This window comes from Aquarana catesbeiana, linkage group LG10, assembly GCF_042186555.1.
Source record: "Aquarana catesbeiana isolate 2022-GZ linkage group LG10, ASM4218655v1, whole genome shotgun sequence".
In the NCBI taxonomy this organism is placed as follows: Eukaryota; Metazoa; Chordata; class Amphibia; order Anura; family Ranidae; genus Aquarana; species Aquarana catesbeiana.
In genome coordinates, this window is record NC_133333.1 from 222,956,301 (window position 1) to 222,969,815 (window position 13,515).

At 44.8% G+C, this 13,515-nt stretch overlaps 1 protein-coding gene across 4 annotated transcripts in view; it reads left to right on the plus strand.

Moving 5' to 3' along the window:
* Positions 1-13,515, plus strand: part of KAZN (kazrin, periplakin interacting protein) — an 879,961-nt gene that overhangs the window by 32,929 nt on the left and 833,517 nt on the right. The gene's annotated exons all lie outside the window — the stretch shown is intronic.

Below are 13,515 nucleotides of genomic sequence, written 5' to 3' on the forward strand. Positions count from 1 at the left end.
CAGGTGGAACTCAACGTTGGCCATGCTGCAGCGGCTGCACACGCAGCAGAGGGCCATCAATGAGTACCTGTGCGACTATGGCACCAGGACAGGGTCAGGGGAGCTTGGTTTTTTTTCCCCACGCCAGTGGGCCATGATCAGGGATGCATGCACTGTCCTGTCACCATTCGAGGAGGCCACAAGGATGGTGAGCAGTGACAGTGCATGCATCAGTGACACTGTCCCCCTTGTCCACCTGTTGGAGCACACGCTGCGTGGAATAATGGACAGGGCACTTGAGGCAGAACAGAGGCAGGAAGAGGAGGACTTCCTTAGCTCTCAAGGCCCCCTTTATCCAGACAGTGTTCCTGCGTGCCCGCCGATCACACAGGAAGAGGACGAGGAGGAAGAGGAGGAGGAGGAAGATTGTGTCAGTATGGAGGTGGAGCCTGGCACTCAGCATCAGCAGCAGTCTTTAAGGGATCAGTCCCAAGAAACACATGGACTTGTACGTGGCTGGGAGGAGGTGGCTGCGGACCATGTCGTTCTTAGTGACCCAGAGGACTCCGGACCAAATGCCTCAGCAAACCTACGCTGCATGGCCTCCCTGATCCTGCAAAGCCTGCGTAAGGATCCTCGTATTCGTGGTATCAAGGAGAAGGACCAATACTGGCTGGCAACCCTCCTTGATCCACGTTACAAGGGTAAGGTTGCGGACCTTATCTTGCCATCGCAGAGGGAGCAGAGGATGAAACATCTTCGGGAGGCCTTGCAGAAAGGTCTGTGCAACGCGTTCCCAGAGACTGGGAGGTTACAAACTCCTGTTTCTGGACAACGTGTTGCTGAGGCTTCGGTCAGTCAAAGAAGGAGCGGTGGAGAAGGTGGCCGTCTGACCGATGCGTTCAGACAATTTTTTGGTCCGCAGCCCCAAGGTATGATCGGTTCCAGCAACCATCGCCAGCGTCTGTTTTACATGGTGCAGGAATACCTAGGGGCAAGATCAGACTTGGACACCTTTCCCACCGAAAATCCTCTGGGTTACTGGGTCTTGAGGATGGATCACTGGCCAGAGCTTGCACAGTATGCAATTGAGCTACTGGCCTGTCCTGCATCCAGCGTTCTTTCGGAACGCACATTCAGTGCTGCTGGAGGCGTGGTAACCGATCACAGGGTGCGTCTGTCCACCGACTCGGTCGATCGGCTGACCTTCATAAAAATGAATGAGTCTTGGATCACCACCAGCTACCAAGCACCTGATGCTGATGTAACCGAATAATTTTTTTTGAAATCTCAGATCCCTTCAAAGACTGCCTATGCTGATGCTGAGTGACTATCCCTGAGTAATTATCCTCTTCCTCCTCAATCATCACGCTGATAGCTTGTAAGAACATTTTTGGTTCTGGGCGCCACCACCAGTGCCTAAGGCACAATTTTTCAGCCCCTGTTTAACAGGGGCGTGTAATTACAATTTTTGATGTAATACTTTGCAGCAGGGCTCGTTCCTGCATTCCAACTAGAGTGTCTGTGAGGGGTTGCAGTGTTGTGGCACCAGCACCAGTGCCTAGGGCCCAATTTTTCTGCCCCTGTCTAACAGGGGCGTGTAATTACAATTTTTGATGCAATACTTTGCAGCAGGGCTCGTTCCTGCGTTCCAACTAGAGTGTCTGTGAGGGGTTGCAGTGTTGTGGCACCAGCACCAGTGCCTAAGGCCCAATTTTTCTGCCCCTGTCTAACAGGGGCGTGTAATTACAATTTTTGATGCAATACTTTGCAGCAGGGCTCGTTCCTGCGTTCCAACTAGAGTGTCTGTGAGGGGTTGCAGTGTTGTGGCACCAGCACCAGTGCCTAAGGCCCAATTTTTCTGCCCCTGTCTAACAGGGGCGTGTAATTACAATTTTTGATGCAATACTTTGCAGCAGGGCTCGTTCCTGCGTTCCAACTAGAGTGTCTGTGAGGGGTTGCAGTGTTGTGGCACCAGCACCAGTGCCTAAGGCCCAATTTTTCTGCCCCTGTCTAACAGGGGCGTGTAATTACAATTTTTGATGCAATACTTTGCAGCAGGGCTCGTTCCTGCGTTCCAACTAGAGTGTCTGTGAGGGGTTGCAGTGTTGTGGCACCAGCACCAGTGCCTAAGGCCCAATTTTTCTGCCCCTGTCTAACAGGGGCGTGTAATTACAATTTTTGAAGCAATAATTTGCAGCAGGGCTCGTTCCTGCGTTCCAACTAGAGTGTCTGTGAGGGGTTGCAGTGTTGTGGCACCAGCACCAGTGCCTAAGGCCTAATTTTTCAGCTCCTGTTCAACAGGGGCATGTAATTACAATTCTTGATCTAATATTTCACAGCAGGGCCCTGTGAGGGCTTACAGTGTTGTGGCCACAGCAACACCTAAGGCCCAAATTTCTGCTGAGTATATAGGGCAGGACCCTACTTTCAAACATCTAACTTACAAACGACTCCTACTTGCAAACGGAAGGAGACAACAGGAAGTGAGATGAAATCTACCCCTAGGAAGGGAAATTCTCTCCTGTAAGAGTTAATATGGGAAAACAATTTCTCCTTTCCACTGATGCTTTCCAATCCTTGTTCCACAAAAAAACCCAAATTTTCAAAAAACATTTTTCATTGGGACAAAAAAGTGAGGTGAAATCTTCTGAAGAGGAGGAAAGACAGCAAAACAAATGTCACAGGGGTGATAACCCTTCCCTATGTTTTCCAAAAAGCTTAGAAAAGATTTTTTGGCTGGAGCTAAACACGTTAAAAATGTTCAAAATTACAAACAGATTCTACTTAACAACAAACCTACAGTCCCTGTCTTGTTTGCACCGCCTGTATACTGCTGTTCAGAGTATATAGGGCCTGGTGGCCCCACACCTTTCCTTATTTTAATTTGGGTGCGGGGTTCCCCTTAATATCCATACAAGACCCAAAGGGCCTGGTAATGGACTGGGGGGTACCCATGCCGTTTGTCTCACTGATTTTCATCCATATTGCCATGACCCGACATGACATTAAACCCGCAAGCAGTTTTAAATGAGATTTTTTCCTTTAAAAATGACATTTGGTGCAGGGACTGTTCTAAACATGGGAAACATGCGTCACTTTACAGGCATACTATAGACACCCCCCAGGTACGATATTTAAAGGAATATTTCACTTTTTTTTTTTTACTTTAAGCATCATTAAAATCACTGCTCCCGAAAAAACGGCCGTTTTTAAAAGTTTTTTTTGCATTGATACATGTCCCCTGGGGTAGGACCCGGGTCCCCAAACCCTTTTTAGGACAATACCATGCAAATTAGCCTTTAAAATGAGCACTTTTGATTTCGAACGTTCGAGTCCCATAGACGTCAATGGGGTTCTAACGTTCGTGCGAACTTTCGGTCCGTTCGCGGGTTCTGGTGCGAACCGAACCGGGGGGTGTTCGGCTCATCCCTAGCGCACACTCATGGAATGATGACAAACGACGGTACTTAAAAATCTTTATAGGTTTCCTCTATAGTACATTTAAAAAAAATTTAACGGTTACCTGTTTAGAGTTACAGAGGAGGTCTTGCACTATAATTATTACTTTTGCTCTAATGATCACGGCGATACCTCACATGTGTGGTATGGATACTGTTTACATTTGCAGGCATGACTTATGTATGAGTTCACTTCTGCGCTTAAAATTTATTCTTCTTATTTATTTATTTATTTATTTATTTATTTTTTATTTTTTTTTTATACTGTCCGTTTACATTTTCTTTCTTTTATTGCTGTCACAAAGGAGTGTAAACATCCTTTGTGACAGTAATAGGCAGTGACAGGTACTCTTTATGGAGGGATCTGAGGTTTAAGGCCCCAAACCCCTCCTCTGCACCATTGGTTCCTGAGTAAACTGGAAGTGTTGTCATGACATCACTTCCAGGTTACTACATCCGAGACCCGATCAAAGCGGATTCCGGCTTTGTTTAGGTCTCCGGCCAGCCAGCCAGTGGGACGGGAGAGCCCAGGCAAGTGACGGAAGGCAGCGGGAGGGGGGGACATCCTGCTTGTAATAACAGCCGGTTGTTATCACAAGAGAGCCGACCATCAGCTCTAAAAAACGGTATCAGGGTGATGCCTGCAGCTGCAGGCATCACTCCAGTACAACCACTTGAAGCCAATGACGCACAGGTATGTGATTTGGCAACAAGTGGTTAAGCTTTTGAGCTCTGTAAACATGATTTTTTTTCAGCAGGACATTAGGCGAAAAACATGAAATCTGCCTGCTCTAAAATTGCCGAATGTTTGCTAAGTAAGAAAAATGTTTAAAAAAAAGTGTAAAAAATACATTTAAATGGCGTGATACCTTCAATATATTTAAATGACGTGATACCTATAATACCTTCCAGTTCTGGGCACCAGTCCTCAGGAAGGATGTACTGGAAATGGAGCGAGTACAAAGAAGGGCAACAAAGCTAATAAAGGGTCTGGAGGATATTAGTTATGAGGAAAGGTTGCGAGCACTGAACTTATTCTCTCTGGAGAAGAGATGCTTGAGAAGGGATATGATTTAAATTTACAAATATCGTACTGGTGACCCTACAATAGGGATAAAACTTTTTCGCAGAAGGGATTTTAACCACTTGCTTACTGGGCACACTCTCAGGAGAACAAATAAACGATTACCAATCTTCTGTTTACATCCCGTGATCAGCTGTCATTGGCTGACAGCTGATCATGTGGTAAGGGGCCAGGATCGACCCCTTACTCCGATCTGTAATCACCCGAGTCTCATTGACTCAGTGATGCAGGGGGCGCGCAGGGAGCGTGCAAAGCGGAGGACGGCCTCCCGGCAAAGTAGGTCCGTGTTGTAGACATCATTCGGATATAGCGCGGATCTGAAGGGGTTAACAGGACACATGGCCACTCATTTAAATTAGAAGAAAAGAGGTTAAACCATAAACTACGTAGAGGGTTCTTTACTGTAAGAGCGGCCAGGATGTGGAATTCCCTTCCAAAGGTGGTGGTCTCGGGGGGGGTAGGGGGGTGTTTATCGATAGTTTCAAAAAACTATTGAATGAGGTTTAATGTCGAAAAATGTAAAGTAATGCATTTGTGTGCTAAAAATACAAATGCAATGTGCTTGCTAGTGGGGGGGGGGGGGGGACCTCTGGGGGAATATAGGATGGAAAAAGATCTGGGGGTCCTAGTAGACGACAGGCTTGGTATTGGCATTCAATGCCAAGCTTCTGTAAGCAAAGCAAGCCAAATAGTAGCATGCATAAAAAAGGGGATTTACTCAAGAGATAAAACTATAATTCTACCACTTTACAAGACACAGGCCCGGCCACATCTTGAGTATGCCGTCCAGTTCTGGGCACCAGTCCTTATGAAGGATGTGCTGGAACTGGAGAGAGTACAGAGAATGGCAACAAAGCTAATAAAGGGACTGGAAGACCTCGGTTATGAGGAACGACTACAAGCATTAAACGTATTCTCTCTTTCCGGGGGCCTGGTGATGAACCCCATAGGGGGAGGGCTGACATACATTCTCAGGGTGCGGGTTATTAGGCATGGTGGGTGATGTGCAAGATAGAAATTGGGCACCAGTCACTTTTATGTTTGAACAAAGAGAAGTTTATTTCTCACAATAGGAAAATGTGGGAGAGAGGGGATAGGGCACAGGACACCCTTAGTCAAAACTAATAACGGTCAGCAGATAGGGAGATTGGCAGACTCCTTAGACAAAATAGGTGAGATAAGGCAAACAGCAGTACAGGAAAAAGAGCCTTTAAACTGAACCAGCACATCTGTACTTTGTAGAATAGGCTGTCTCCTATAGTAACTGAACTTAACTCACGGAAGGTGCAGGAACTTTATGGATGATTTTGTCTTGATGATTTCCCAGGCTCTCCATGGGTCCCCGGTCCATGCAAGAGTCACCTCTGGTACTTCATCTCAGGTCTCCATCCTTTCCTTCATGCTTCCAGATAGTGAGAAGGCTCTCCCATACAAAACATTGAGCACATTTTTAGGCCTCAGGCTTCAGGCCTACCCAGCAGGAGCTGTTTGACACACAACCACCCAGACCGCAGCCTGGGTGGGGAAGACCTAGATCACCGGACTCCTTCCAAATATATAGAGCTTCTCCCAGTATGCATAGCAGCAAATCTGATTCGCTGAGAAAAGGTATGTTTATCCATAACCTAAATTCACTATAGCTCATCATATCAATGTCAAAGGCAACAGTGCCACCTACTGACAAATAGGAGAAGCCACGGCCGAAAACAGGATTAGGAAGGAAGCTGTTTGACCACTAAACACTACAAATTAGCCAGACTGGCTACCACCCAGCACAACTAAATTTACCTGTATCTCTGCTTTGGGACAAGGGTGCTACATTAGCAATATACAAATACCCTAATGGTGATTCTACCATTGGGGAAACAAATTTTAGTGGCAGAGAGTTTAAAAAGACACGCGGCCATTAATTGGAGCTGGAAGAGAAGTGGTTTAAGCTTAAACTGCGTAGTGGGTTGTTTACTGTCAGAGCAGTAAGGATGTGGAACTCCCTTCCACAAGCAGTGGTAAAAGCAGTGTCGATAGTTTAACCACTTGCCACCTGCCATATAGCAGAATGACGGCAGCTCCTTACCACGTGATCAGCTGTGACCAATCACAGCTGATCATTGCGTGAACCAGGAAATGCCGGTAAACGTCTTTCCTCGGTTCACGCTGACAGGGTGAGCCGATCAGCGGCTCTCCCTGTCAGAAGGGGGGTCTGTGCTGATAATCAGCACATTGATTATCAGCACAGCCCCCATCAAAAGGTGCCCATCAGCTGCCAATCAGTGCCCAACACTTGCCAGCCTGTCCCTATAATAAACGCCTACGCCATAACAGTGCCAATCAGTGCTAAACGCCATAACAGTGCCAATCAGTGCCCACAACAGTGTCAATCAGTGCCCAAAAAAGTGCCAATCAGTGCCCCATCAGTAATGCCTGTCAGTGCCCCATCAAAGTGCCAATCAGTGCCACTCAGTAATGCCTGTCATTAGCTCCTCATCAGTGCTACCTATCCAGTGCCATCTATCAGTGCCCATCAGTGCTGCCTATCAGTGCTATCAGTGTCGCCTACCAGTGCCGCCTATCAGTCTTTTTTCATTTATAGCGCAAAAATTAAAAACCGCAGAGGTGATCAAATACCACCAAAAGAAAGCTCTATTTGTGGGAAGAAAATGCTAAAAAATTTAGTTTGGGTACAGTATTGCATGCCCACGCAGTTATCATTCAAAGTGCGACAGCGCTGAAAGCTAAAAATTGTCCTGGGCAGGAAGGGGGGAAATGCCTGGTATGGAAGTGGTTAAAAAACCTATTAATAATAAATGAATACCTAGGATCAACTCCAACGTACTTTTCAACGTGAATGGTGTCTCCTGAAGACATCATTCACGGCGAAACGTATGTCGGATCGGAGGATTCGTCACTTCCGGGTCCTGATTAGTTACCCCACACCAGGCTTTACCCCTACGTGCAGAACGCACGCTATTGCCATAGGAACTAGCCAGATCCGCACACGCTGTTTTACCCAGTGCCAGGTTAGGCACTTTAACATGTGAGTGCAACCTATTACCTTGTCATTGCTTTTAAAATCATAATAAATATACTATACTATGAGACCTTCTCTCTCGTCTCCTGTGGAGTCAATTTTTATGCCCTAGCTTCATCCGGAGGGTCCATTTAGGCAGAGTGGTGTTGGCAGTAGGAATCCATTTGGTATTCCAAATGCGCAATTTGACCTACCCTAAAAAGTGGTCAAACACCTGTGGTGAGTTGCCACCTTTCCATTGAGCACCTGTGGTGGAAGAATTAGAAGCCTCATTTAATAAGCAATTCGGTGTTGGGACACACTATCATTTATGGACTTTTAGCTTGTTATATGTTAAACAATGTATGTGTTTGCAGTGATATATGTTCATTGTTTTGGTTCATGATATATACTGTATATTCACTTGTATGTTTTTAGCGCCACCTTTTATTTTTATTAAAAAAAATTATTAGATGGGCATCTTTACACTTGCAGCATACAGGGATATGGGATTCATTATTGACATAAACTCACACACACCCACACAGGTTGAACTGAATGGACTGGTGTTTTTATTTAATCTTACCAACTATATAACTATGTAACAGAGTGAGAGCAATAATTCTAGTGCCAAAGCTTACCTCTAACTCTAAAGTGGTAAAGCTGTAAAAGCTTTTAAAGCATCACCTATGGATACTTTTAATTACTGTAGTTTGTCACCATTTCACAGGCCTGTGCAACTTTAAATCTTGACATGTTTGGTATCTATTTACTTGACACAACATTACCTTTTACATTTTACCAAAACATTGAGTATTATGTGGTGTGCACTAAAATTCATTATAGTATATTTTCTTACTGGAAATTTAGCATTTGTGCAACATTACAAATTGCAACAACCACCATTTTATTCTCCAGGGCTTCAGAAAATGTATAATATTTGGGGGTTTTAAGTAACTTTCTAGCAAGAAAAAATGCAGAGTTTAACATGCATATAAAAAAATGTAAATTGTCCCAATGCAATTTTGTAAATGTTTTTGTCTTTGAAAAGAAAGGACTAAAATGTATTTTCCAGATGCAGTCTGCCTACTCTTTCCTTCTGGAACTTCATCCTATGAGAATATGTGCAGCAAATCTTTACAATTTTTATACTCTGGCTCTTAAATAGCAGCCTATCCAAATGTGCTTAAAAGCAGTGGTGCAAATCTGTAACATTTTCCTGTCTTCAATTTTTTAAAAAAGGACAATTTGTTTTTCCAGATGCAATCTGCTTGCTTTCTCCATCAGAAATTGCAGCCTATCTAAAAAAGGCTTAAAATGTGTGCTGCAAATTGATACAATATTTCTCTATTCAATTTAAAATAAAAATACAGTACTTTCTTATTTCCAGATGCAATCTTCTTGCCCTATCGTTGAGAAACAATATCATGTGCAGAAAAACCTTAATATCTGTGGTAATATTTGAATTTTATTCATCTTCTGTCCCTAAAAAAAAGTCACTATATTTTTGTTTGGAGATATGCTTGCTCTTCCCTTCAAAAATGGTGGGCTATGCAATTAAGCCTAAAAAGCTGTGCCGCAAATTTGTAAAATTTTTATATTTTAATATGAAAACGAAGGGACACAAATTTTTGATTTCCAGATGAAATATGCCTGCTGATCCCTCAGAAATTACAGTCTGTCTAAAAAAGCTTAAAGGCTAATTCCACCCTTAGCAACATGTGTCATGCTATGACCGTATTTAGGATTAGGGATGAGCCGAACACCCCCCTGTTCGGTTCGCACCAGAACATGCGAACAGGAAAAAAGTTCGTTCGAACACGCGAACACCGTTAAAGTCTATGGGACACGAACATGAATAATCAAAAGTGCTCATTTTAAAGGCTTATATGCAAGTTATTGTCATAAAAAGTGTTTAGGGACCTGGGTGCTGCCCCAGGGGACATGGATCAATGCAAAAAAAAGTTTTAAAAACGGCCGTTTTTTCAGGAGCAGTGATTTTAATAATGCTTAAAGTCAAACAATAAAAGTGTAATATCCCTTTAAATTTCATAGCTGGGGGGTGTCTATAGTATGCCTGTAAAGGGGCGCATGTTTCCCATGTTTAGAACAGTCTGACAGCAAAATGACATTTCAAAGAAAAAAAGTCATTTAAAACTACTCGCGGCTATTGCATTGCCGGTCCGACAATACACATAAAAGTTCATTGATAAAAAAGGCATGGGAATTCCCCACAGGGGAATCCCGAACCAAAATTTTAAAAAATGATGTGGGGGTCCCCCTTCAGGTCTGGTATGGATTTTAAGGGGAACCCCGCGCCAAAATTTAAAAAAAAAATGGCGTGGGGTCCCCCCAAAAATCCATACCAGACCCTTATCCGAGCACGCAACCTGGCAGGCCGCAGGAAAAGAGGGGGGGACAAGAGAGCGCCCCCCCCTCCTGAACCATACCAGGCCACATGCCCTCAACATTGGGAGGGTGCTTTGGGGTAGCCCCCCAAAACACCTTGTCCCCATGTTGTTGAGGACAAGGGCCTCATCCCCACAACCCTGGCCGGTGGTTGTGGGGGTCTGTGGGCGGGGGGCTTATTTGAATCTGGAAGCCCCCTTTGACAAGGGGACCCCCAGATCCCGGCCCCCCCTGTGTGAAATGCTACCATTTCACAAAAAAACTGTCAAAAATGTTAAAAATGACAAGAGACAGTTTTTGACAATTCCTTTATTTAAATGCTTCTTCTTTCTTCTTTCTTCTATCTTCCTTCATCTTCTTCTTCTGGCTCTTCTGGTTCTTCCTCCGGTGTTCTCGTCCAGCATCTCCTCCGCGGCGTCTTCTATCTTCTTCTCCTCGGGCCGCTCCGCACCCATGGCATGGGGGGAGGCTCCCGCTCTTCTTTTCATCTTCTTCTCTTCTTCATCTTCTTCTCTTCTTCATCTTCTTCTCTGGGCCGCTCCGCATCCATGCTGGCCGCTGTGTGACGCGTCTCCTCTTCTGACGGTTCTTAAATAACAGGGGCGGGGCCATGCGATGACCCCGCCCCCCTCTGATGCATGGTGACTTGATGGGACTTCCCTGTGACGTCACGGGGAATGCCACAGGGAAGTCCCATCAGGTCCCTTGCGTCAGAGGGGGGCGGGGTCACCGGGTGACCCCGCCCCCCGTTATTTCAGAACCGTCACACAGCGGGAGCCACCCACCATGCCAGCATGGATGTGGAGCAGCACGGAGAAGAAGATGAAGAAGAGAAGAAGATGAAGAAGAGAAGAAGATGAAGAGAAGAACGGGAGCCTCCCCCCATGCCATGGGTGCAGAGTGGCCCGAGGAGAAGAAGATAGAAGACGCCGCAGAGGAGATGCTGGACGAGAACATCGGAGGAAGAACCAGAAGAGCCAGAAGAACCAGAAGAAGAAGAAGAAGATGGAGGCAGATAGAAGAAAGAAGAAAGAAGAAGCATTTAAATAAAGGAATTGTCAAAAACTGTCTCTTGTCATTTTTAACATTTTTGACAGTTTTTTAGTGAAATGGTAGGCCTTACCTTTTTACACGGGGGGGCCGGGATCCGGGGGTCCCCTTGTTAAAGGGGGCTTCCAGATTCCGATAAGCCCCCCCCGCCCGCAGACCCCGACAACCACCAGCCAGGGTTGTGGGGATGAGGCCCTTGTCCTCATCAACATGGGGACAAGGCGTTTTGGGGGGCTACCCCAAAGCACCCTCCCAATGTTGAGGGCATGTGGCCTGGTACGGTTCAGGAGGGGGGGCGATCTCTCGTCCCCCCCTCTTTTCCTGCGGCCTGCCAGGTTGCCTGCTCGGATAAGGGTCTGGTATGGATTTTTGGGGGGACCCCACGCCGTTTTTTTTTAAATTTTGGCGTGGGGTTCCCCTTAATATCCATACCAGACCTGAAGGGTCTGGTATGGAATTTAGGGGGACCCCCACGTCATTTTTTTAAAAATTTTGGCCGGGGTTCCCCTTAATATCCATACCAGACCCTTCAGGTCTGGTATGGCTATTAAGGGGAACCCCCACGTCATTTTTTTTTTAAATTTTGGTTCAGGGTTCCCCTGTGGGGAATTCCCATGCCGTTTTTATCAATGAACTTTTATGTGTATTGTCGGACCGGCAATGCAATAGCCGCGAGTAGTTTTAAATGACTTTTTTTCCTTTGAAATGTCATTTTGCTGTCAGACTGTTCTAAACACGGGAAACATGCGCCCCTTTACAGGCATACTATAGACACCCCCTAGCTACGAAATTTAAAGGGATCTTACAATTTTATTGTTTGACTTTAAGCATTATTAAAATCACTGCTCCTGAAAAAACGTCCGTTTTTAAAACTTTTTTTTGCATTGAGGGGGGGGCAGGACCCAGGACCCCAAACACTTTTTATGACAATAACTTGCACATAAGCCTTTAAAATTAGCACTTTTGATTTCTCCCATAGACTTTTAAAGGGTGTTCCGAGGCATTCGAATTTGCCGCGACTACCTCAAATTGTTCGCTGTTCGGCGAACTTGCGAACAGCCGATGTTCGAGTCGAATATGAGTTCGACTCGAACTCAAAGCTCATCCCTCTGCTCACCCCCTGAGCCCCACTCATAACAGCATTAGGGGGTTCTTGTCAGCTGCACTTGCTGTCACTTTTAAAAATGGGGTGGCTGTCTGGGGCTGTGCCTGAACTGTCATGTTTATTCACAGAGATATGTGAATAAATAAACTACAAGTTCCTTCTGTCACAATGGCAGATGGACTTGGTGTTCTCAATTGAACACAAGTATGGTAATTAGCCATCCATACAGAGTTACAGACAGAGAGCTGAAGAAAGAGTTTGCAGGAGCCTGACCTTGCACCCACAATTCACTGTTCACATGTGAAATGCTTTGCAGCTCATGTGAAAAAAAATAAATGCACATTTTTCCTGCAAAATATGTACATTTGTTATTTTGTTCTTAAAGGTGAGCACAGCCTTTAAGACTCTAATTTGTGATTTTCAGATGCAATATACTTGCTCTATCCCTCAGAAATTACAGCATATCTAATTAAGGCTTAACAATGAGCTGCAAATCTGTACAATTATTTTGTTTTAATATAAATAGAACAATACACAAATTTTGGATTTCTAAGTGCAATATACCTGCTCGTTTGAAAATTGCAGTCTGTATAAAAAGGCTTAATAGCTGTGTTGCAGCTGATTGAAATGTTTCCATCTTCAGTCTCCAAAAAAAGACACTAAATATTAATTTCCAGATCCCATGTTTGCTCTCTCCCTCTCCAGCCTAGCCAATTAATGTTTAAAAGGTGTGTTGCAAGTCTGTACACATTTTTTTTTCTGTTACTAAAAAAAAGCATTATTTGTTTTTATTGCTAGATGAAATCTGTGTGCTCTTTCCCTCTCAAATAGCAGCTATCAAAAAGGCTTCAGAACTCAGTTTTAGAAAAGACGCTGGTATTTGTTTATTACAAATGAACTGTGTCTGTTATCTCTTTTTGACATTGCATCTTTACAAAAAAAGCAGTACATACTGTCCAGCAAATTAGTTTCCGTATTTATGGCTTTTGGCTCTAAAAATGTACACCCTTATTTTTATTTCATGATAAAACCTACCTAGTCTCTTCCTTTTCCATGGCAGCCTTGTATTAATGCTTATATGTTGTGCAGCAAGTGCATGAAATATTTATGGCTGTTCACAGTGACTTAATAATCTGTCATATTTTTTCACAATAAAATATGCCTCACCTCTTCCTCTAAGGCTGCTTTCACACTGGGGCGGTGGGGGCGTCGACGATAAAACAGCGCTATTTTTAGCGCTGCTTTACCGTCGTTTTTGCGGCGGTATTCGGCCGCTAGCGGTGCGGTTTTAACCCCCGCTGGCGGCCGAAAAAGAGTTAAAACCGCTCGCATAGCGCGGTTATAACCGCGGTATTGCCGTGGTATAGCCGCGCTGCCCCATTGATTTCAATGGGCAGGAGCGGTTTAGGAGCGGTGAATA